The following is a 21561-nucleotide window of genomic DNA, read 5'->3' as shown; positions in this document are numbered from 1 at the left end:
AGTCTTCTGAGGAAAAGCATTTTATGGAAGGTGCTTGAAAACCTCGTAAAGATTACCAATGTTTTGCAGAGTTCATGCTGCCCTATACTAGATGAAGGTCCCTGGAGAGCTTACCCAACAACTCCATCACTTCATGTGTAAATGGCTGCCTTATGTACAGAAGAGCTTTCCGAAAAAGAATAAAAATATCCCATTTATACCTTTTTGGTTTGTTAACTTGTCCGTGTAATACGAGGAAAACCATGCTATCAGCCTGAAGGGAGGTGAAGTAGTTTCTACTATATAAACTTTACTGAATGAACAATTCATAAGAACAGGAGAATGACCTTACAAGGTCAGATCAAAAGTTCATCCAAGTCTGTGTTTGGCACAGCCAATAAAGGTTGCATAGGGAAAATGCAGAATAAAAGAGCAAGCAGACAATATACCCTCTTTACCGCCAGCACTCTATGGTTTCCTTATACGTATACTTTTTTTTTGGTGGTTTATTCTTTTGCATTCACAAACACAGATCATGGTGCTGAAGTCAGTAGCCATACTGTAGATTTATATAAAAAAGTCTGGTGGGCTCATCAGGCTGGGGTCAGTAATGCAAGTCATGCCCAGGCAGACCTGCCGCACTGACAAAAAGCCCTTCCTGCAGGAAGAGTCCAGACCTGGAGGTCTTCAGTGTTTAGATTGAGATACAATTAAAGACCAGATAGGATTGACTGGCTCTCTGGGAATTGAGATACTGATTTGACATTCTGTAAGAGTAAAGATAGTCCAGTTTGACTTACTAGGGATTGTATTTCACTAATAAATAAACTTTGGTAGTGAATTCCCTCAAATAGCTGTCAAAGATAAACATTGGAGTTTCAGTAAAAATCAGAAGCCTTGATGATATAACAAAGCTGATGTACTAAAGCAAATGAAATTTTTGCAAGTGAATGCTTGAGGTTCAGCTAATCAGTTCTTTAAAGCCAAGAACATTTATTCTTTTCATTACTGACTTTAGTCATATCATAACAGTAAATACAATAAAACTTGCTATAAATTGTGCTGGTTGTGTATGGTCAGATTATTTGTGGGAATGATTGCTACATGGACTAGAATTACATTACCTTAGGTTATTGGATTACATATTACATCCTGCTGAATTTTAATATAATTTTGTTTAAATGCAAATGCTAAAATAAATGATAGCTTCTGCTTTAGGGCTGTGGATTAGTTATTCAAGATGATCTTACTATTAACTGTGCAGGGAAGATAAATTGGTTAAAGGAAAAGCTTGACATCTTATCAATTTTTTCTGTATAGAGGCTTTAGTGGAAAAAAATGCTTGTTGCAGCAGTTTCCTTTTAGTTCCTTAATCATGTGTTAAGTAAGTCTGTACTAGGAGTTTAATACAGAATTTTAAATTGCTTAGACCTGATGAAACCACATTGGACAGTGGCACTGCAGCAGCAGGACAAGGCGTCTTATGGTAGGAACAGCCCAAACAAGTCATGTCGGCATTCCTCCTTCCCCAAACCAAATTTACCAAAGCATTTATGGTGCCTGATGGCACCAAATTTGGGTACCAGAGATTCACAAGAGAGTCAGGTAAGTGCTGTGTCCTCCCAGGGAGGGAGGGACACACAGTTGTACACCTGTCCCAGAGAACAGTGGCATTTTACAATTCTCTACAAAATTTTTGAGACAGCAAATTGGGGAGATCAGAAAATGGGACAGAGAACAATGAAATGAGAGGCAATTTAGGGAAGAAAAACCTGGCACAAACCCCAGATTCAGTGGAAGGACCAAGTGCATAAGGAGTAGTAGGAAGGGGTGGGAGTGAGAGCATGGGTGCTGTGGCAGGGAGCCATGGGACAAGAAGGCATTGCCTCCACTCTGCCCGAGCTGGTGTGCCTTGAATTTTCTGGTCTCCCTGGGCAGGTCATAACTGGGACACACTGATGGACTGGATAAAATTCAAGCACAGATAATAATAAGGGCTGTACAGCAGGATTTATGAAGAAAAGTTAAGCACCAAATGTGCACAGTTTGTCTCCGTGACAGCCTGACATTACAGCAGTGTAAATACAGATGAAAAGGAAGAGGTGTCATTTAACATAATAGAAGGATGCTGTGAGCAAGGGCTTTCCCCGGTCCTTACTTCAAGGAAGTCTGCACATTAATGCAGACTAAACTCAACACCTTCTGCATGCTTGGCTGCTGCTGAGATACACCCCCCCAACTCCTCAGCCTGTGCTCTATCCCTCCTCCCTGCAGGGAAATCACTTGCAATCACATCCAGGTGGGATCAAGACAGAGTCCCTCCCTCTCCTGGGAGTCAGCAAAACTCCCTTCCCATTTCTCCAGAGGCTCAGTATAAATCCCCTTAGTCAACATTATGCTGTTATCAACACCGGCTCTCCTATACCCTGTAGCTCAGGCTATGTTTGCGTTGTAGCTATTGAGGTTGTTATCTTCAGTTACCTGAGCACTCCAGTCAAACGCTTCCTTGGAACAATGACACATAAACATCTGCGTACGCTTGGCCCTGAGCAACTGCTTAGCCAGTGAAATGGGTCACAAAGTTACCAAACCTCAGGGAAACCTTTGGAGACCATCAGGTAGAAAGAAAAAACTGTCCACCAGAATACGACTGTCTTGCAAGTAGGAGCTGTGGCTCCTCTCTCTGACTGCAGCTTTTTTTCCAAACCTCGCCGTTTCCTCGCTCAAGGGTAGCAGCTGCCTGAAAGCTCCTACAGCTCAGAACAAGGCAACTGGTGCTCAGCTATCAGGAAAGCATCCAGAAGTAGCAATTTCCCATTATTTATTAGATTGCATTTTAATTATTGACAGGCAGACAGCCAGCTTTGGATGGTGATGACTGCCGAGAGCCAGAGTGCCCAAAGGCATTCTGTAGTAGGGGGTTAAATTTTGTTAATGATCTGAGTTTCTGCCAAACTCACTGCCACATATCACAAGTGACACTAACTAGACTTGCAGGCTATTTCAGTTAAGTGCTTGCACTTTATTCACATGAGCCATTTCATATACTGCCACTCAGAAAATACAAAAGAGGACAGAGAAGAAATAAGGATGAGTGAGTAGCTCTGGATGGCTTCGCTAGGTAAAAAACTGGCTGGATGGCCAGGCCCAAAGAGTTGTGGTGAAGGGAGTTCAATCCAGTTGGCGGCCAGTCACAAGGGGCGTTCCCCAGGGCTCAGTATTGGGGCCAGTTCTGTTTAATATCTTTATCAACGATCTGGATGAGGGGATCGAGGGTCCCCTCAGTAAGTTTGCAGATGACACCAAGTTGGGTGGGAGTGTTGATCTGCTGGAGGGAAGGAAGGCTCTACAGAGGGATCTGGGCAGGCTGGATCAATGGGCCGAGGCCAACAAGGCTGGGTCCTGCACTTGGGTCACAACAACCCCATGCAACACTACAGGCTGGGGGAGGAGTGGCTGGAGAGCTGCCTGGCAGAAAAGGACCTGGGGGTGTTGATTGACAGCTGGCTGAATATGAGCCAGCAGTGTGCCCAGGTGGCCAAGAAGGCCACTAGCATCCTGGCTTGTATCAGAAATAGTGTAGCCAGCAGGACTAGGGAAGTGACAGTCCCCCTGTACTCAGCGCTGGTGAGGCTGTACCTCAAGTACTGTGTTCAGTTTTGGGCCCCTCACTACAAGAAGGACATCGAGGTGCTGGAGCATGTCCAGAGAAGGGCAATGAAGCTGGTGAAGGGTCTGGAGCACAAGTTTTATGAGGAGTGGCTGAGGAAACTGGGGTTGTTTAGTCTGGAGAAGAGGAGGCTGAGGGGAGACCTTATCACTCTCTACAACTGCCTGAAAGGAGGCTGTAGCGAGGTGGGGGTCGGTCTCTTCTCCCCAGTAACAATCAATAGGACAAGAGGAAATGGGCTCAAGTTGTACCAGGGGAGGTTTAGGTTGGATATTAGGAAAAACTTCTTCACCGAAAGGGCAGCCAGGCACTGGAAGAGGCTGCCCAGGGCAGTGGTTGAGTCCCCATCCCTGGAGGTATTTAACAGACGGATAGATGTGGTGCTTAGGGACATGGTTTAGTGGTGGACTTGGCAGTGCTATGTTAACAGTTGGACTTGATGATCTTGAAGGTCTTTTCCAACCTAAACAATTCTATGATTGTATAAATTTCCTTCCCCACATTGTGGAGTTATTTTTCTGCAGCTGGGGAAGAAATTAGCTCTTATGTTGTCATTGTTATTTAAGAAAACTCCCTCTTTCCAGTACTGCCTGCCCTTCTGCCTCCCATTCCAGGAAAGAATTTTACTAGGGAGTTTGGAAATTTTTGTACAAGAGGAATGTTATGATTTTTGGGTCCCTTTCTTAAGTGCTAATGGGGCTGGTTTATTTTTCCTTAGTGCTCCAGCCCAAGCAGTCACAGGCAGTTTAGATTCAGTACTTCCCGCAGTGAATTATCTTGTGACCTTCAGCTTCCTTCCTGGTTACCAAATCCATCTCCCACCACCCCTACCCCTTATTTTCCTTAGGGTTGCAGCTCAGCACATCTCTATTTCACTTTTGCCCTTACCCCTGTATATTAAGTTCAGAGATCCAGCCACCCATTTCAAATTCATTTTCATCCTTCCATTCCCCATTTCTGGAAAACCATCTTTCTTGCACTACTCAGGGGGTCCTAGGAAACTCTTACGCTATCCAACCTTCCCAGAACTCTTGGTAGATTCTTGTGGTTCTCCTGCCAAAGAAGATGGTGCTGGTGCCACCAAAGACAGTGGTACTGCTGCCACCAATTTCTTGGCCATGAGGAGGTTTTCCACAGGACTTCAGTTTTTCCCACCTCCTACATTTCAGAGGATCCAAAATAAATGAATATAACACTGATAATATGTTCAGCAAGTGACCTAAATGCACGTGATATTGCAACAGGAGATGATGCTGACAGGATGGTCATTTCAGCTCATCATTCTTGTGGCCAAGACTGTTGGGGCTGATCGGCAGAGGGAACGGGGACTGAATTGTTAGCCAGCCCCATTTGGAGTCAGCCTTGCATTTGGACAGCTTGCCTGACCCCTGCTCTTTCCTTGAGCAGTGGACACCTTTGTAATACCTTGCGAGGTGGTTGCTTGGAGATTGAAAAACATCTAAAATGCATGTTTACTGCCTATACCCACACAGCTTGATTACAAAGTCAAAACTCTTAAGTGGGATTTAGGACTGAGAACTGTGAGATAAAAAGTTGTGTGATTCATTACTTTAAATCAAGAAAGCAATCATCTATCAAGGGTATCTATTTTCCCTGTTTTATCTTCTGAGAAGAAATGTATGGCTGATAAATTTATAGAAGTTAACGTGAGCAGGTAATTTGAAAGGAAATATTCACCACCCTCAAGAAATCCTTTCCGCTCAAATTTGGCTGGCCACCAAATGTCTTGCAGAAGGGTTAGTACTAACTGTTTTAATTCTCCCTCCAGTCCTCCACAGCTATGTATCCCTCTCTTCAGGTTAACCTTCACTTTATTCTGAAGGGTGCACAGCTGGGGAGAGGAGCTACATTTGATCAGTACAAGAACAAGCAATCCACATATGTACTAAACGCTACAAGCTAAGAAGCAACGTCTATCCCGTCAACTGGATTTAAGCATGATGGAAATCATGATGAAAGTCTGAAATGTAATGGCTATTCATTCATTAATGTATCTCTCCTCAATGCTTACTGTGTTGCATAAGTCCCTATGATCATTGCACTATGACTGATCTGCTACGAAGAATGAAATGGGGCTTCCTCTCCTGTCAGCCTCAGTATTCCTACATCTCAACCCTGTCCCTGGGTTTCTTTGGCCTCTGGGGCTCTGAGTGGCTGCACCACCTGCACACTTGATGGATCTTCTTATACTTACACTCTCTTAATCTTCAGTGGTGCCTGCCGTGAAGCAGATGTCCAGAATGGATCAGAAGATCCATGGCTATTAAGTATGCAAAGACACCAAAGTGATGAGCTCAACTTTAAAGACCGTCACTGTAGTCATCCAAAGTCTTGGTGCCTGGTAGCTCCACTCTCCCCTACAAGTATGGGGTCTGCACTTCTCACTTGGTCAGTCACATCTGAAATGGTGGCCTCCTCTTTCTCCCTGGGGGAGATGTCCATGACCCTCCTGAGAGGGACCTATAGGGAATATGAGTTTAATCTATACCTCTTGCTCGAGACAGCAGGAAAAAGGTGAAAACTCCGTCACTTTGCTGAGTGACATGCTAACATGCTGTACTCATGTGGCTACATAGTCTTAATAAAACCAGCTATTAATGCTCTAACTCTAGTGGGGTTCATTTGTTTTTATGTTTTGGTTTTGTTTTTTTTTTTGTTTTCTACTTCTTGTACAAATAAAAGTGCAATGCATCTCATTAGTGATCTTGTTTTATATTAGTTTAGGTAAAGCAGGAGAGGACATTGTATAAAGCACTTAATCAAGTAATAGGCTTAGTACTAGCATATTAGAAAAATAGAAAAAGAAATTCCCAGAAGGCTCAGTGCTTTGTGTTTAGCTCACTACCTAACCTAGTTCCTTATCCTGGTAATAGACTCCCAATAAAGTAAAATAATGCTTAATAAAACTTACACTTGAAAAAGTAATTTGCTTGGGCTATTGATTTAATTAACTTGAGTCCATTTGTTTAAGCACTGTTTGTGTTTTAAATGCATAGCACAGAACCTACAGAAGAATGTTCCTTACTGCAGTTGCGTACTCTATACCTTGCTGCAGTGAGGTAATGTTGGAGGAGAAGTTTCCCTTTGCATGTGCCCTGTTAAAAACCTAAGGGTGGAGGGCTAAAATAATCCATCAGTGACCTTATGCCCCGGTTCAAAGCTAGGCTGATGTCTATGTGCTGGGAGACCTTTGCATGCTTGGTTTAATGGAACATGTGGTTCTAGTAGGCAGGTTGGCAACTTTACATAAATGGGATTTTTTTCTGAAATTGGCTGTCTTTCCTTGTCATTTCAACAAAAAATGGGCCTTTAAAAGACCATGAAACCTTTCAGGCTTTGCAAGCTGATGCCTATTCTATAAGCTCCCTCTCTTTTTTTGTTAAATTTACTCAGCTCTGTTATTTTGTAATGCCAGTATCACTTCATTAGCTAAGAGTCACATCATTCACTAGATCTGATTAAGTGTTCTGGAAGACCACATCTGTGAAAGACCTTTGGGTGAGAGGTGGAAAGGTCCTTCTGTTTTGCCATTTGTGAAATGGAATTGCGCTTTCCTACTTGGTTTAGTGCTGGGAAACAGTCTTCAGGTGGAAGAAGCAGCAAGTAAAAGAAGGTAATTTTAGGAAACACAACCCTTTAGTACAAAAGTATATAGACAGGTTGCCTTGGCTCTATGATTGCTAATAAGGGATGAGAAAATATCAGATATCTCATTTTCTCTGCGTCTGTTTTTAAGACTGAGATGTGGAGAGTGCAACTTTCAGCAGTGGCATCCTTTATTCCCGTCGCTCACTCTGAACTAAGAGTCAGTAATGTTCTGTAGGAGTGTCTCTAAAAATTATAGAACTGATTAAAAATAATATTTCTGTAAGATTTTACTGGGCTAGTACAGAATAAAAATTGTGGGGGAAGGTTACAACTGCCTGTTGAATTCTGTGCTTCTCTCTTGTGGGCATAAGACTAAAGAACTGCAGTCGCCCTAAATTGCTGAACTTTCTTTGTGCAGAGACTAGAAAGTAAAGAATGTCCACTCCTCCAAGCACTGCAGAACAAGGCATCACAACTCTGTCATCTGGGGACCCTGACAGGGCCCCAGAGAATGGCCATATCACTTAATTTTTGCCTGGAAGGCTCTTCAGCCCAAATTGCCATTCATGAAAGTTGCCTGAATATATTTTGAGAAATAAGGGTGGTATGAGAACCTGAATAGGACGGAGTAAAAAAAAAAAATCTTTTTATTCTCTTTCCTGTTTAGTGCACTGTATTCTTCATAAAACTCAGAAGCTGGTTTTGATTTTCTTCTTCTAGCATGATATAATTGTATATTTTGTCCTGATATTTCATTTCCCCTCTCAGCTGAAGAGTTGCCATTTTATGCCATCCACTAATTGTTCATTAGAGTTGAAAAGAGAAGAGGAATTAGACACTTCCACAGAATCCAGAAGTCACTTGGTGTCTGTGGTAGGGTTCATGTAGCTAAGTGGACAGGTTTATGGTGCAGCTAGTAACCTGTACTCCTTTGACAGTCAAAGGAGATATAATCCGTCAAACCAATAAAGTGCATCTAACTAAACACTCCCATTAGCTTTTGCAGTGAGGGCCTCATCACATAAGCTATTGATATTTCAATTCGTTTGGAGAACTCAGCATCCTCGAGGTGCCTGATGCTTACAGACTGCTGGCCTTCACGGTCAGTGCTGTTAATGCTCAGTTAGTTACGAGCAGGTTAATGCCCAGTTAGTTATAAGCAGGTTCCTGCTCTTAAAAAATGCTAATGTGTTTACTGTCAGGGAAATGATTTCACAGCCAGCAAAGGTTTGGACAGGAAGAGCTGTTGGTGTTATTCCTCTTCTTGATTTAGATTCTCATGGATTTTATAAGTGTTTTGGTTAGTTTATTTAACTCCCATTATTCAATATCTCTATGCCTAAAGAGAACTCAGAGCAAGAAGACATTGCAATTTATTATATCTATTTCCTTACATGAAGGATATGCCAGAAATTTTTAAGATTGCAAATCCAGATGTAAAGAATTTAAGAAATTACAGCCATATCTCTCCCTCTTTGTGCATCATTTAATGAGACATACATGGAAAACAAACTGTGAAGGTGCAGTTAAAGATTACATCATGATGCATTTCTGGGACAGACTGCTTGCTTCGTATGGAATTTCAAAGGGCTTTCTTTTTAAAAAGCTGAAGTCATAAAGTTCACTGTGTAACTACTAGCATGACATCTGTTGGACCTCAAGACAAGATCTGAACATTGGGAAATTGTTGCTTCCTCATGAGTATCACTCTGTCATCCTCTGGAGCTTTGAAATCTGTTCTACTAGGTACAGACATCAGGTTTTTCACAGCAACACAGCAAAGATTATGTATGAGCTCTAATGTAAGAGCTGTGCAAGATGCAGTATAACATTACAAATTCCCTCAGCCATTCTATGTACTGCGAGCCACTCTGCTCCTCAGCAGTTCAGCTGTAAAAGCACCATTTGCAATGCTGCTGGCTGTTCTGGGTAGCATCTCTCTTGAAGCCGTATGAAAGGGGAAACAAAAAGGGAGCTGGGGGACTGTTGGTCCCATACTGATTGTGTGCAAATCTTTCTCAGTACTGTTGAGAATGAGAATAAAGAAAAGGAACAGCTTTTAAATAATTAATAATTATATTAATTAAATAATATTAAAGTGAGTAAGTGCTAGGTTTGTTTTTGTTATTTAGTGATTTAAAAAAAGAGCTTATTGTCTAGCCAAGCAGAATTTTTACTGCCTTAATGAAAGGAATAATAAAATCCATAATGTGTCCCCTTCCTCCCCACCATCTCCTTGTTGAGCTGTCTAAGACATTCTTGGCCAGCTGCTGCAGCATACTGATACTTTTAAATCCAGGCCATCCATCTTGTAATTGGTTGCAATCAGTGAGGTCAAGAAAGCTTGCAGAATCAGCTTTTTTAGGCTCAATACATGTAAAAAACCTAAAAACCCATACTTTTGAGCTGAAGAATTCATTCAGCAAGTTCTTACTTTAATCACAATCAAGCCAGATTTCTATTAAAACTCACTCAGCACTTGACTGCACATGTTATGGGAACCACAGTAAACAATGAGGTATTAGTTGTCTTTTTTCCTTTCCTTTTCCTATGACCCTTAAATCTGTACAATATCCATTGAGTGCAACTAGCTACAATCACCGTATTTAATCTTAAAATGTAATTAAAACAAAGAAGTGTGAAATGAAAAGCAATCAGACAGAAAGTATGAACTCCAGTCAGAGCACTTCTGTCTTTTGTTTTGGGAATATAAATTGAACTGATTGCATAACTTGGACCAGTCTAATCACAGTAGCACTAGAAACCCAAGCTAGTTGTTGAGGAGAAAAAACAGGTGCAATTTATAGATTTTCCACTGTGTAGTGGACACAGGGCAGCCAAAGTTGCACAAGTCTTCTCTGGCATTGAGTCAAGCTTGGACTATAGGGGATGAGCCTGTGCTGGGAGTCCCTGGAAAGGCTCCATCACAGTTCTTGCTCTCCAGGGGAGTCAGCAAGTGCCAGCCCTGCCAATTTTGGTTATTACTCTGTAATTGCTGAGTCAAAAAATATAACAGTGGGCATGCACTCTCAGCCAAATGAACAACAGCAATGTCTGCTTTGGTTTGGCATGTTTCTCAGGTCAGATCTTAGCCATATTCTCCTTTGGATTCCTATCTTATCTGATCTTCACTGAGAAGGCTTCAAAGCCATTAAACAAATAGTTCAATGCTTAATCCTTTCTGTGCCAGTGTTCCCAGCCTGCAAAATAGAAAAAGAAGGAAAAAAAGAGAAAATAATTCCTGGTTTTGAGGACTCTTTGGACAAGATTTGCATGCTTTATATGTGTACATCTCCCGGCCTAGTGAGAGCTTCATCTCCCTTGACTATTTTCTTGTTACCAGGATCCGTATAATAAATGAACAGTTCATGGTCGTGTTGTTTTTATGCTATAGATCAGCCCGTTCGACTCAAATAATAATAACACAAACATCACGTACTTATACAGATAATAAAGCTCTCAACCAGCATATCTAAGAGCGCTTTATGGAGGTGGTCAGGTACAGCAGTAACTAGTGTGCAGACAAGGCAAATGTGTAATACTCAATGTTCTCTTTCTCAAAAGAACACAAACAGGGGTCCGCTTGTCCTTATCTCCTTCCGTATTGTGCACTGGCTGGGATAAAAACTGTTCAAGTGGCAATTTATTTTTTTATTACCATTGTCTACAGTCCCACAGTGGGGAGGTGGCTGGTAAGCTTACATAGATGGTTTAAAAACAAATCTATTGTTTGTCCTCTCAAGAACCTTAAAATGAAAGGAAGAATCTCCATCACCTTTGGCAGATTTCACTCTGTTGGTAAACTCACTTCTACATTTGGCCTATATCCACCATTAGTCTTTGGCAGAATTAAGATGAATTCCATTTGCTGCACCTCTTGGATGGACAGTGCAGGAAGCATGTGAATATCCATGGAAAAATATTTTTCTAAATGGCTATTTTTATTTTTGTTTGAATCAGGATTGTGAAAAATCTCACCACCGTGTTGTCCTTCTAGGCTGCTAATCTAATTAACACAAGCTGAAGAAGTTTGGGGATTAATCCTGCATTTATCTATTACTAGGGGTAGGAATTAAAGTGTAGAGAGATGTACAGTAGCAAGGAAAATGACAGCATCATCACCTTGTCCAGGCTGGTACACCTTGGGCTGGGGAGGACCCTGGGAGGGAGGAGCTGCTCCTTCCCAGCCAGCAGCAGAGTTCACTTAACTGGGGAAACCCCCCTTGATGTGAGGATGCAGTGTGCAGAGACTGGGAGTTGTAGAAGAGGTGGTGACCAGGAAAATCTGAAGGGAGTCAGGGAGCAGACCCACATCCAAGCCTTCAAGGGGAAGGAAGGAAAGAGACATTTCCTACAGACCCTGAGGGATGCAGAGCCTGTTGAGCCCCAGGGGTTGCTGAAGGTTGCTGGCCTGAGATCCAGCTGACAGTAATGGACCCACCATGTGAGGACCGGGACAGGATCTGTTTACAACTGCTTTACTTTCTGGTCCTGGTCCATCTCATCCATAAGACCCAAGCTTCATTCACCTAAAAGTTAACTCCTGCTAGTGTGTGCTCTGACAAAGCGCAGAACTTGGGCTTCAAAGACCTCTGGGTGTTTTGGTTGGGGAAGATGGAGGTAGAGTCCCCTCAAAGCCTGATGCCTTCTCACAGCACCAGAGAGCCCAGACAGGCTTGCTTTGGGAGTCAAGCCGTACTGTCCAGCAGGGACTCAACCCTCAACCTTCCCCAGCACCAGCCTGAGAGCCTCCCCAGCACCAGGTGGTGGAGGAGAGGAGGCCATCTTGTTGTATGAGAACACCACATGGCTGGGAATTGTTGGGAAATGACTCGATGCAGCTCAATTTCTGATGAGAAAGCCAGACCTCACCCAGTAAGATTGAGCAGAAAAGAGGGAAATCCTTTAAATTACCAGTGGTGCTTTCCAGTTGATAATTTCTGTGATTTAACAGGAACAATGACCCTGTATCTTTCATCTGGTAGTTTTAACATGCCTCATGGCTTCAGTGCAAAGGGAGAAGGAAAGCAGGTGAAATACAGTGTTGAATGGAGTGCTGCTCCACTGATTGCTCATTGGGAGGGTGCATTAGCCATTGACTAGAGGAGAGGTGCTGGGTTTGGTTAGGGTCTCTGACTACCCACCTCTCCAGTCTGGCAACATGACAACAACACAAATTATTTTATGTATGTTCCTCATTCTTCCCACTTCTGGTAGTGCTCTTCTCTCCTTTCTTCTTTCAGTTTTCCTACTCTATGATCCTTTCCTCAAACTCAAATTCTCAGACTCTCAAATTCTCTCAGTGTTCTCCTCCCTGCACTGCCAGCACTGTCTCCTAATTTCTCCTTTCATGGCAGCTCCCTCTTATCTTCTTTTGAGCCCAAACTACTTTTGTTTAGTACCACCCAGTGTTCTCTCACCAGCTCTATTCTTCCTCTTTACAACACAAACTCTGTTTTCCCAGGAGCCCTGGCTCATCCCAGCTCTTTGAATTCAATTAATTGATCTTCATCAGCCAGATTGCCGTTGGCAAAGAAACCCAGCACGCTGACTGTCTTTGTGCTTTAACTTCTGTTTTATCCTCATTTAATTTGTGCCCTTTGCAGCTTACTGAGCCCTAATTACCTCTGCTACCACCTCACCATATTCAATTATAGCCTTCATCTCACTGACCTGACGTCTCTGTCCTCATCAAATCTCACCTCTCTGACTTTGCCCATTACTTTTGTACAAAGTCAGTACCCTCCACAGGGATCTCAGTTCTTCCCATCTCTCACTTCATTTTCTTGACTACTCACAAACACGAAGGACATGCTTGCTTTGTGTTTCCCTGCCTTCACCTCTCCCAGCTATTGCGGGGTCCGCCAGAGCACGGACAGACCAGTGACACTCAGACAGTGGCTTCAACCAGCTCACCTTGACCTGGCTTGAGGAAAATTGGTCTATGCCCCAGCGTTTTGTAGTAAGGGTAAAGAAACATCCCACACATACTGCCTAGCTGTGATAAATCCTCAGATGCCCATACGAAGCTATTTAATAAATTTCTTGTAACACTTTTCTGGTGAAAGCTATCCAACTGGTGCCTGGGTACCTCTCCTGCTGCTTTCATTGCTCTTACTATTATCTCTTCTCCCACCATCCCATACCACTGCTGTCAGGTCACGATCCCTAGATATGTCTCTTTCAAATAGCCTAAATTTCCCTCATCCTTCACTCCCTGACCTATTTGTATTCTGTTCCTGCTCTTTTCCTTTTTGCCCATTTCTAATTTTTACCTCTATTTTCATATGCCCTGGCTCCCATGATGGTGATTTCTGAGCGATTTACAGGCTGTTATTTGGAAGCGGGGATGGTTCACCACTTGAAAGACTGTTAGCCACAACACAGAAATGCTCCTGAAGGTTTACTTCTCATTGAGTTGATCCTTCAAAGTGCCTCGGTTTGACCATTTTCCTCCTCTCTATCCTTTCTTGCCTCTTGCTCTGAAGCCCCTTCATATGGCTGAATTGGGCTCTGGGTTATGCCCACAGCTCTGTCCTCCTCTTTCAGCAGATTTCTCATCAGTGCTTGTAGCTCTGTAGGTCACCAGAAGCAAACTTGATGTACTGATGCCAATATACCATGGTCTGTGGTATACCATGGTCTCTGTATCTGTTAATTCCACTCATCTCATTAGCGCTTCTTGAAAAAAAGAAATTCTGCAACTGGCGACTGCAGCTGTAGTGCCCCGTGTTGGGGATGTTATGAGAGGAGAAGATCCAGGCATCAGGACCTACTGCAGGAGCCAAAACCTATTAAAAAGTGTCCATTTGTGTAATTTCTTTCTATTTTTGTAATACATCTCAGAGGTGAGGAGGGTCTGGGCAATTACCTTTTCTAGGTTGCATGAGTCCCACACTCATTAATCAGGCTTCTGATTCCTCGCAAAGGTCTGATTCCCATTTCGGCTTGTTTCTCTATTAGATGTTGGGCTTTGTCACTGACTCCAGGAGCTCCACTTCTCTGGTTTGTCATAAGAGCAGTGCTGGTTTCTCAGTGCTGATGGTGAGAAGTGGCCATGAGGACGTCTGCATACCACAGGGGTTGTGTTGTAGGATGTGTGTAAAACTCACCTGCCTGGGTCTTTTTCTGTGCACAGGGAGCCAAGGGCCGATGTCCTGCAGCTGAGCCCCACATCAGGGAAAGTCTCCAATAACGACTTTGAGCTTCTCTCTCCCACAGTGAGAGCAATTGCCCTAGGTGGGAGGGTGGCTCCTGAAATCACATGCAAATTCCCCAGTTGCTAGTGCAATCTCAGATGAATACTTTCCTGCGAGGGAACAGGCTGTGAGATTTTCCCCCAGTTATTTTCTTACTTGGGGCTTCCTCCAGAGGCAACGAGCAGAGTTACTGCTTGATCTCTCACTCGCAAAGGAGTGGAACATAGCGTGCCAGGTTCCTCCTCTGACCTTATGTTAGAAGAGAAAGTGCTTGTTAGTACTTTTTCTTTTTGACATGACTGTACTCCTTTGTCTCCTTCATGTTCTTCCTGAACATTAAGCTCCTCTTGCAATCCCCTTGCTAACCACAAAAGTCCTTTTTTTCTCCCTCCCTTCACTCTGCTCTGTTATTAGAGAGATACATGAGAATAAAACAAAAGAAAGTGAAAATCTGGAAAATACAGAGCTGTTTTGATTATCTGGTTGCTTTTGTGCTCTCCTTGAAAATACTATTTCTGTGTAGGATACTGTTTTTTTTTTAATCAGAGAACTTTCCGCTTTCACTGCTCATTGAGATGTTTTGTGGTACACACAAGTACAATAATATGACAGCAGAGCTTCAGGTATGCTCAGATTCCCATTTATCCTAAAGCTTTGCATGAAAGCAAAGTATTACGAGGTCATTGAATGAGTCTCTAAGGCTCCCAGAGCAGGCAGTCTGAACCCAACCCCCTCCCAGGGCACAATGAAATGAGGTCTTCAGCCCTATTGCAATATTTATCCCAAGGCATCAGAGGGGAATGACAGAGCTTAATACTGTAAGGTATTACAGTAGCATTTTTATCATGTCCGACTTACGTCTCAGCTTTGCTTTAGTTTACTTACCTTTAAATTCAGTGTATTTATGGTTCAAATGTGTACTGTGGCTATTTCTGCCTCATAAAAAATAGATAACGTGTGCTTACAGCTTCTCATAAATGTGTATAGAAACACATTATGAGGGTCAGATTTTCAGCAGATACAAACCAACATTGTTTCATTAATGTGCTTGTAATACCAGCCAACTTCCACTGCTTAGAACTATTTATAGCCATTTCCCCCCTTACGCAATGCATGGGTGTCCAGGCCGCAGTTACCAATAAAACAGTGAAGAATTGGGTCAGACTGGAGTGTCTGCACCCACTGCAAGATGAATAAACTACTTAAAAATGGTGGTGGTTCTACAGGCCCCAATCGACACATAAATTGGTGAGTGTTAAGTGTGTGGGCTTGGGAGCTTGGTGTCTGGAAGGAGGGATTCAGAGTTTTACTGCCTGTTTCCTTATGCATGTGCTGTAAGTGAAGCAGAATGATGCAATGACGATGGCACTGGGTGGTTTACCCAAGGTGGTGTGCGATTCGGGGCATATGCTTAGCCCAGCCACAGTCTCTGCTCACTGCGGTGAAATAAAGGTACTGCTCCTCTCCTCTGTACTGAGGACCTTAGAGAAGAGCAGCTTTTATTTTTTAACATAAAATTCTTATTGAGAAAGACAGGCTGTATCTGTACCGATGCATTGCCTGTGAGGGTGAACACCAGAGCTCTTCTGTTTTGATGACGAATCGTAAGCACTCCTGCCAATTTTTGGGTTCCCTGGGGGAACAGGTAGAGGCAAATCTCTATGACTTCTATGAATACTAAGGTTTTGTGAAACCTGCTCCTTTCCTAGCCCAGCTAATGGAGGCTCTGCCTTGCTTTCATGAAAGGCAATTTTACGTGTAATGCGCTTTCGCCCCCACGCTCCTCCTGGCAATTTTCTTCCAAAGCAATCTCAGAGTGGTAATTTGGGAAGCCATGCTTTAAGTTTCCTATTCCTCTGTTGACAGACCTCTTTCAGAGTCCAGGTCACTCCTTTAATGGTGATTCACCTTTTGCCACCCTGCGCAATAGGTTTACTACTTCATAAATTTAAAGCAGGCTCAAAATGACACCTTCTGTTCTGATGTGCTGGTAGAGCTACAGCACTGAAACATGGCAGCAAACCCCAGCCCATCTCCTCTCATTTAGGAGCTCTGCCATCCTTTGGAGCAGGTGGAGGGGTGTTTCATATTTTTGGGGACATCTTCTGTGTTTTAGGCATCTGTCATGCCTCCAGACCATTGCTGCGCTTTGTGCCCTGTTTCCTTTTAGGGTGGATGCATGGGAGGGGAGTGCAGATGGCGGAAGGTGTGCTGAGCATGGCGTTTTACTGCTAGGCTTTAGCTGGGAGGATTAGCTGAATATTGCTCTAGAGCTCAGGCTGGGGTGAGGAGGAGACGAGAAAAGTGGGTGTTTGGAGATGCTAAGGATAAAATGGTAAGGAAAGGAAGTGATTATTAAGCAAGGAACATGGTCCTCCAAGAAGGGTCTCTCCTGGAGAGCATCACACAGGAAAAGGGACTGTAAGCAAGGTGTGAAAAATTGCTTTATTTTTGAGTGGAAGACCTTAAGGAAGCTATGAAAGCCACTGGTGAGTGAGAAGAAAATGGTTCAGTCCATTTTTTGATATGTGTCTTAATTGTCTGTGCCTGACTATGTCTTGGGACCAGGCAGTGATTCAGCCTTGCTTGTGTTTGGGGGGTACAAGGACCTGAGAACCAAGACCCCATTACTTAAGATTTTCCATGGCTGAAAAACAGCTTCATCCAAGCAGGCAAGGCCTGGGACATTCTTGAGTCTCTCATTAACTTTCCGTGTCCTGTCTTCAGCTGATAGGACTTTGGGTGGCATCACCACATACACACAACCAAGTTCCTAGTGCCTACTCTGGTCTCCTTCCCTGGCTCCTGTTTGCAGATGACTTAGTACAAAGGGGTTACTAATTCCGTTTAGAGCTTGTCCATGCTTTTGCAGTGTTGCTGCCAATAATGATTGAACAAACTTAAAGGCTCACCTGCAATGAATGAGGCTCGCATAAGAATAATTCACTAACTTCCCAGGATCATACCTTGCTGAGACATTTCTTGTCCGCAGGGTAAATGAAGACTTATGCAACTGGTGCTAGAACTGGATACAGGGCACAGTCTGTAGCTCCTCATCTTCCTGGGAGCTTTGTTCCAGGGCCACTGGTAATTTCTCCAATGCTGATGATGTTGAAAATTAATAATTCCCCACTTGAATTAATTAATGTATTTCAATTGTCTTAGTATTAGGAATGTAATAAAGAAAAAGTGGATGTGGGGGAGGTGAACGCAATTAAAATGTAATTGTCTCATTCAATTCAGTCTTGCATTAGCGAATCTGTGAAAAGGAGTTTTTATAATTAAAAACAAAAGTAGGTTTGATGATGACCACCACCACGTTGGGCATCCACCTATATTAATTTATCTGTGGTCCTATTCAAAACTTGCAGTTTAAAACAACAAAAAGAAATTCAAGACATCTGTATTTGGAAAGAGCATCTGTTATGTACCACTCGTTTCTGACTTGCTAAGAGTTTGTTAATCATTTACATGTGAATAGAAAAAGCCAGTCAAAAGAAGAAAATATATCATGTCAGGCAGACCTTTTACCATCATTTCTAACACTGGAAATATGTAATGCCTCATGGTGGGGACCCTCCTCCAGCACAGTAAAGGTTTATAAGCTTGATGAAATGACTACCTACTAACTAAATTCCATCTGTTCAAAATTCTCCAGGAAGCACTGTATTGCACTAGGTTTTGGCAAACTGTTATATGAGGTTCAGCCCCATATTAGCATTTTAATCACTGGCTGATTGCTTTTATGTTGCAAAACTCAGTTCACAACAGTATGTAAGTTGCAATTAGTTTTTACTATGTGATTCATTAGTTCCTATAAAGCATGTCATGCTGCAACATTTGGAAGGTAATATGCTAGAAACATTAGCACTTGCATTAAAAAGTGTGGAGCGGCATTGAAAATGTACTACTCCTGCCTTTCACAAACACATAGCCCGCATTTGTTGGCAGGACATATTCTCTCAAATGAGATTTAGCTGACAGCTGCAGATAAAATTGTTTCATATTGACAGGTTTCCCATGTAAACAGCATCTTGGTCCTGCAGTCTGGTCCGTATGGGTTTACATCTGCCTGGGATTTGACCAAAGTTGGTGGAATGGACACAGGTGTGAGTTTCATTTATGAGAGTTTGGCTGCCGAGCTCAGCCTGGTTTGTGATATTCCTCCAGGGAAGTATCTGACATCTTTTTCATGCCTCAAGAACTGCACGCTTCTTTTGGAGTGCTGTCTTGTTCACGTTGCTTGTGATGGCGAGGACGTGTATGTTTAAGTTACGTTAATCAGTCCTGCCTTGAGAAAGGGGGATCAATTAAACGGCATCTTTTAAAACTTTCCTCTCTCTCTCATCCTGTATTCCTTAGGCAAAACAGTGGGTTAAAAACCAGCCAAGAATTATTGGCTCCACTCTGATAAGAACTGAGGTTCATTTTGCCTTTTTCCATATCTTTTGGAAATTGTTGTATCTGGCAGAAAATTTCAACAAATAATGCATGAGGACATGATCAGCGAGTTTTCCACTGGTAAGTGCATGGTATGACAGCTTTCCGAGTATCCATGTCAGACACGCGTTATTTTTATCTTCCCTGACTGGATGAAACTACCCTGGAAAGGTTATTCTGCATGTGGGTGCTGGCAGTCCAAACTGTAAATCCAAGCTGTGGATGCTGCGTCTGGGCAGTGGCACGGTGCCTGCTGTGCCACGCCATGCATTGCGCTTCACACTCGCGGTTAGTACCTCACTGAAGGGCTAAAGCTCAAAATGCAGCCTATGCTTTTAATAGGGTATTTGAATTTTTCAGGACTGATGAATAAAGAATGGATGCAAAGAACAATAGTTGAAAAAATCTCCCCTCAAGGCAATTTCCCATGGGATTGTCTAGGTTTTCTTTCTCCTGTTTTCACAAAACCCCTGAAGATTTGAAGTCAAACTTTGTCCCTGTTGGCTGCCAGAAGTTTTACACTGAGAGCATTTGCCCAGTGAAAAAAATACTGCTTATTCCTGCAGAAATATACTTAAGCCAAAGTAAACTGGTACATTTGCAATTACACAGCAAATTAGGTAAAATACAAACTTTTAAGACTTCACCTCAGACTGTGTCAGCTCACTCAATTTTCTAGCACATGCTTTCCACCTGTATGAGTCAAAAGCACCTGCAGCTGTTCAGTCTTCCCCATTGATTTGGAATAAGTGGCAGCTGCCTCCTAGCCCTGATTTTCATCTCTCGGTTTAAGCATCTTGTTGCTCACACCAACCAGTAATGTAAAGTGTGGTCTATGCTGGGAGGTTTTAGATGTATGCTCCAGTTATGTGTTGATAACTCTGGTTTTGGAATAAGAGTTTCTTCATTTCTTTTTAGCTTAAGCTGTGCAACTTGATCTCTGTTGTGCTAGGACAGAATGACGACTGAAAGCGTGAATGCAGCAGTCAGATGTGTGGATGCAGCAGGCTGAAAAGCAGGTGAGATGGATGACTCCAACGGTTTTGTGTTAGGTGTGAGTCAGAAACTCGGGATTTATGGCTCTTTTCATGTTTTTGCTGCCTGGGAAGTGAAAACCATAGGAGCTGTGCTGACAACAGCAGAGGTAACACCGAAGTGGGAAAGATGGAAATCTTTCCCCTGCTGACTTTTCCTGTTTCTATAGTTTATGGTGCATGGAGTCCATCCAGCCAAAGCTTTCACTGAAGTCTTGGTTGGTAGTCATGGGGGGTCTGCTGTGCCAGCAGTGCCCATGAATAATTTCTGTCAGTTTTTGTGGAATGAGAGCAGGTGGGATTTCCTGAATATGGGTTTGCCTTGCTCGGGTTAGAGGCCCAAGACTCTCTTGACTGGCATAAATCAGTTCCTCTGATTGTAGTGGAATATGAGTGACTTTCCTGTGTGGCTGCACTTGGTATATTTAAAGTCTTGCTCCAAATGTAAGAGCACATGAAGCAATGGCCAGAGAAACCAGGAGCACCGTTTGCTCTGCTGATCCACTCCCTGCTGCTAGCACTGCGCTGAACTGGTGAGGTTTTGTACAAGTTTATTCTTTCAATGGGAAGGTGGAAATAATGTAGGCAGTGCAGAGCAGGTAGTGTACATAGGGAAAGGGATGGGCAGAGACTTGAATGGTGTAAGTGCTTATTTGGTGTCTGAGATGGAGGAAAGTAGGTACTGAGCCGACTGAACTGCTGGCCTGTCAAGTCGTCATGGATTTAGTCATGTAAGTGTTACACAAACTCTCCTTGGGATGGAAGTTATTCAATACGCAGCAGAGCTGATCTCCAGGAGTGTGGCTAAGACTCTTGCATATTGTGAAAATGTAACCATGAGGACATAACTCCCTTGTAGATCCTCCTTTGCTGTAGGGAAAATATTTCTTTTTTTTCAGCACGGCTTAACCTGGTTAAAATGACAAGCTAAGATGGAAAAAAGGTCATTTTATGCTAGAGCAGGAGTGTCTATGGGGTATATGAGTATAACTGTAAGTAACTGAAAATTGCATGGTGCATTATAGTGATCAAACTTTACTGCAGAGGCAAATCCTTAAGCTGGAGTTGGTAACGTCTTTGTTGGACAGCATGGTAGGAAAGGAGATTTTTCCACAGTCATTTTTTTTTTATGTGTAAGCTGTAAAGGGAAATGGTGATTTCTTTGATGTCACATAAATTTACATTTAAGAAATAAGTAAGTAGATTAAGAATTTTCTCTAAGTGCAAAATTATTTTCTTTTTTCCCCCTTTCCCAAACATTTATTTGGTGGGCGATTGTCAAAATTTCTGTGTTTAATCCCAACGCTGTCTGTCTGTGGTGGACTTACGGTCCTCCAAAGCTGCTTCTTAATAAGCTAAAATGGAAAGGTGTATTTACATGTTAGGCACTTCTTTGTCTGCTGGAAACTAAGTGTCTAAACTCACTAAATTCACTGCATTGAGAGGTGTTTAACTTCAGAGGTTTCCTCCTTCTCTGGCTGTTGTTAGAGCTGACCTCAGAGATTCTCTTTGCAGGGGTGAGGAAGACATTTGGAGATAAGGCATTTGCTTTGTGCCACTGAGATAAAAAAGGAACAAAAGCTGATGATAACGGAGGTCTTGGTACATACTTTTTAAAAAATGTATAGCA

Source organism: Nipponia nippon, unplaced genomic scaffold (genome assembly GCF_047370975.1).
Source record: "Nipponia nippon isolate SJK-2023a ecotype South Korea unplaced genomic scaffold, ASM4737097v1 scaffold_1, whole genome shotgun sequence".
Classification (NCBI taxonomy): domain Eukaryota; kingdom Metazoa; phylum Chordata; class Aves; order Pelecaniformes; family Threskiornithidae; genus Nipponia; species Nipponia nippon.
The sequence above is the reverse complement of the archived record's forward strand: the minus strand, read 5'-3'. Positions refer to the sequence as shown.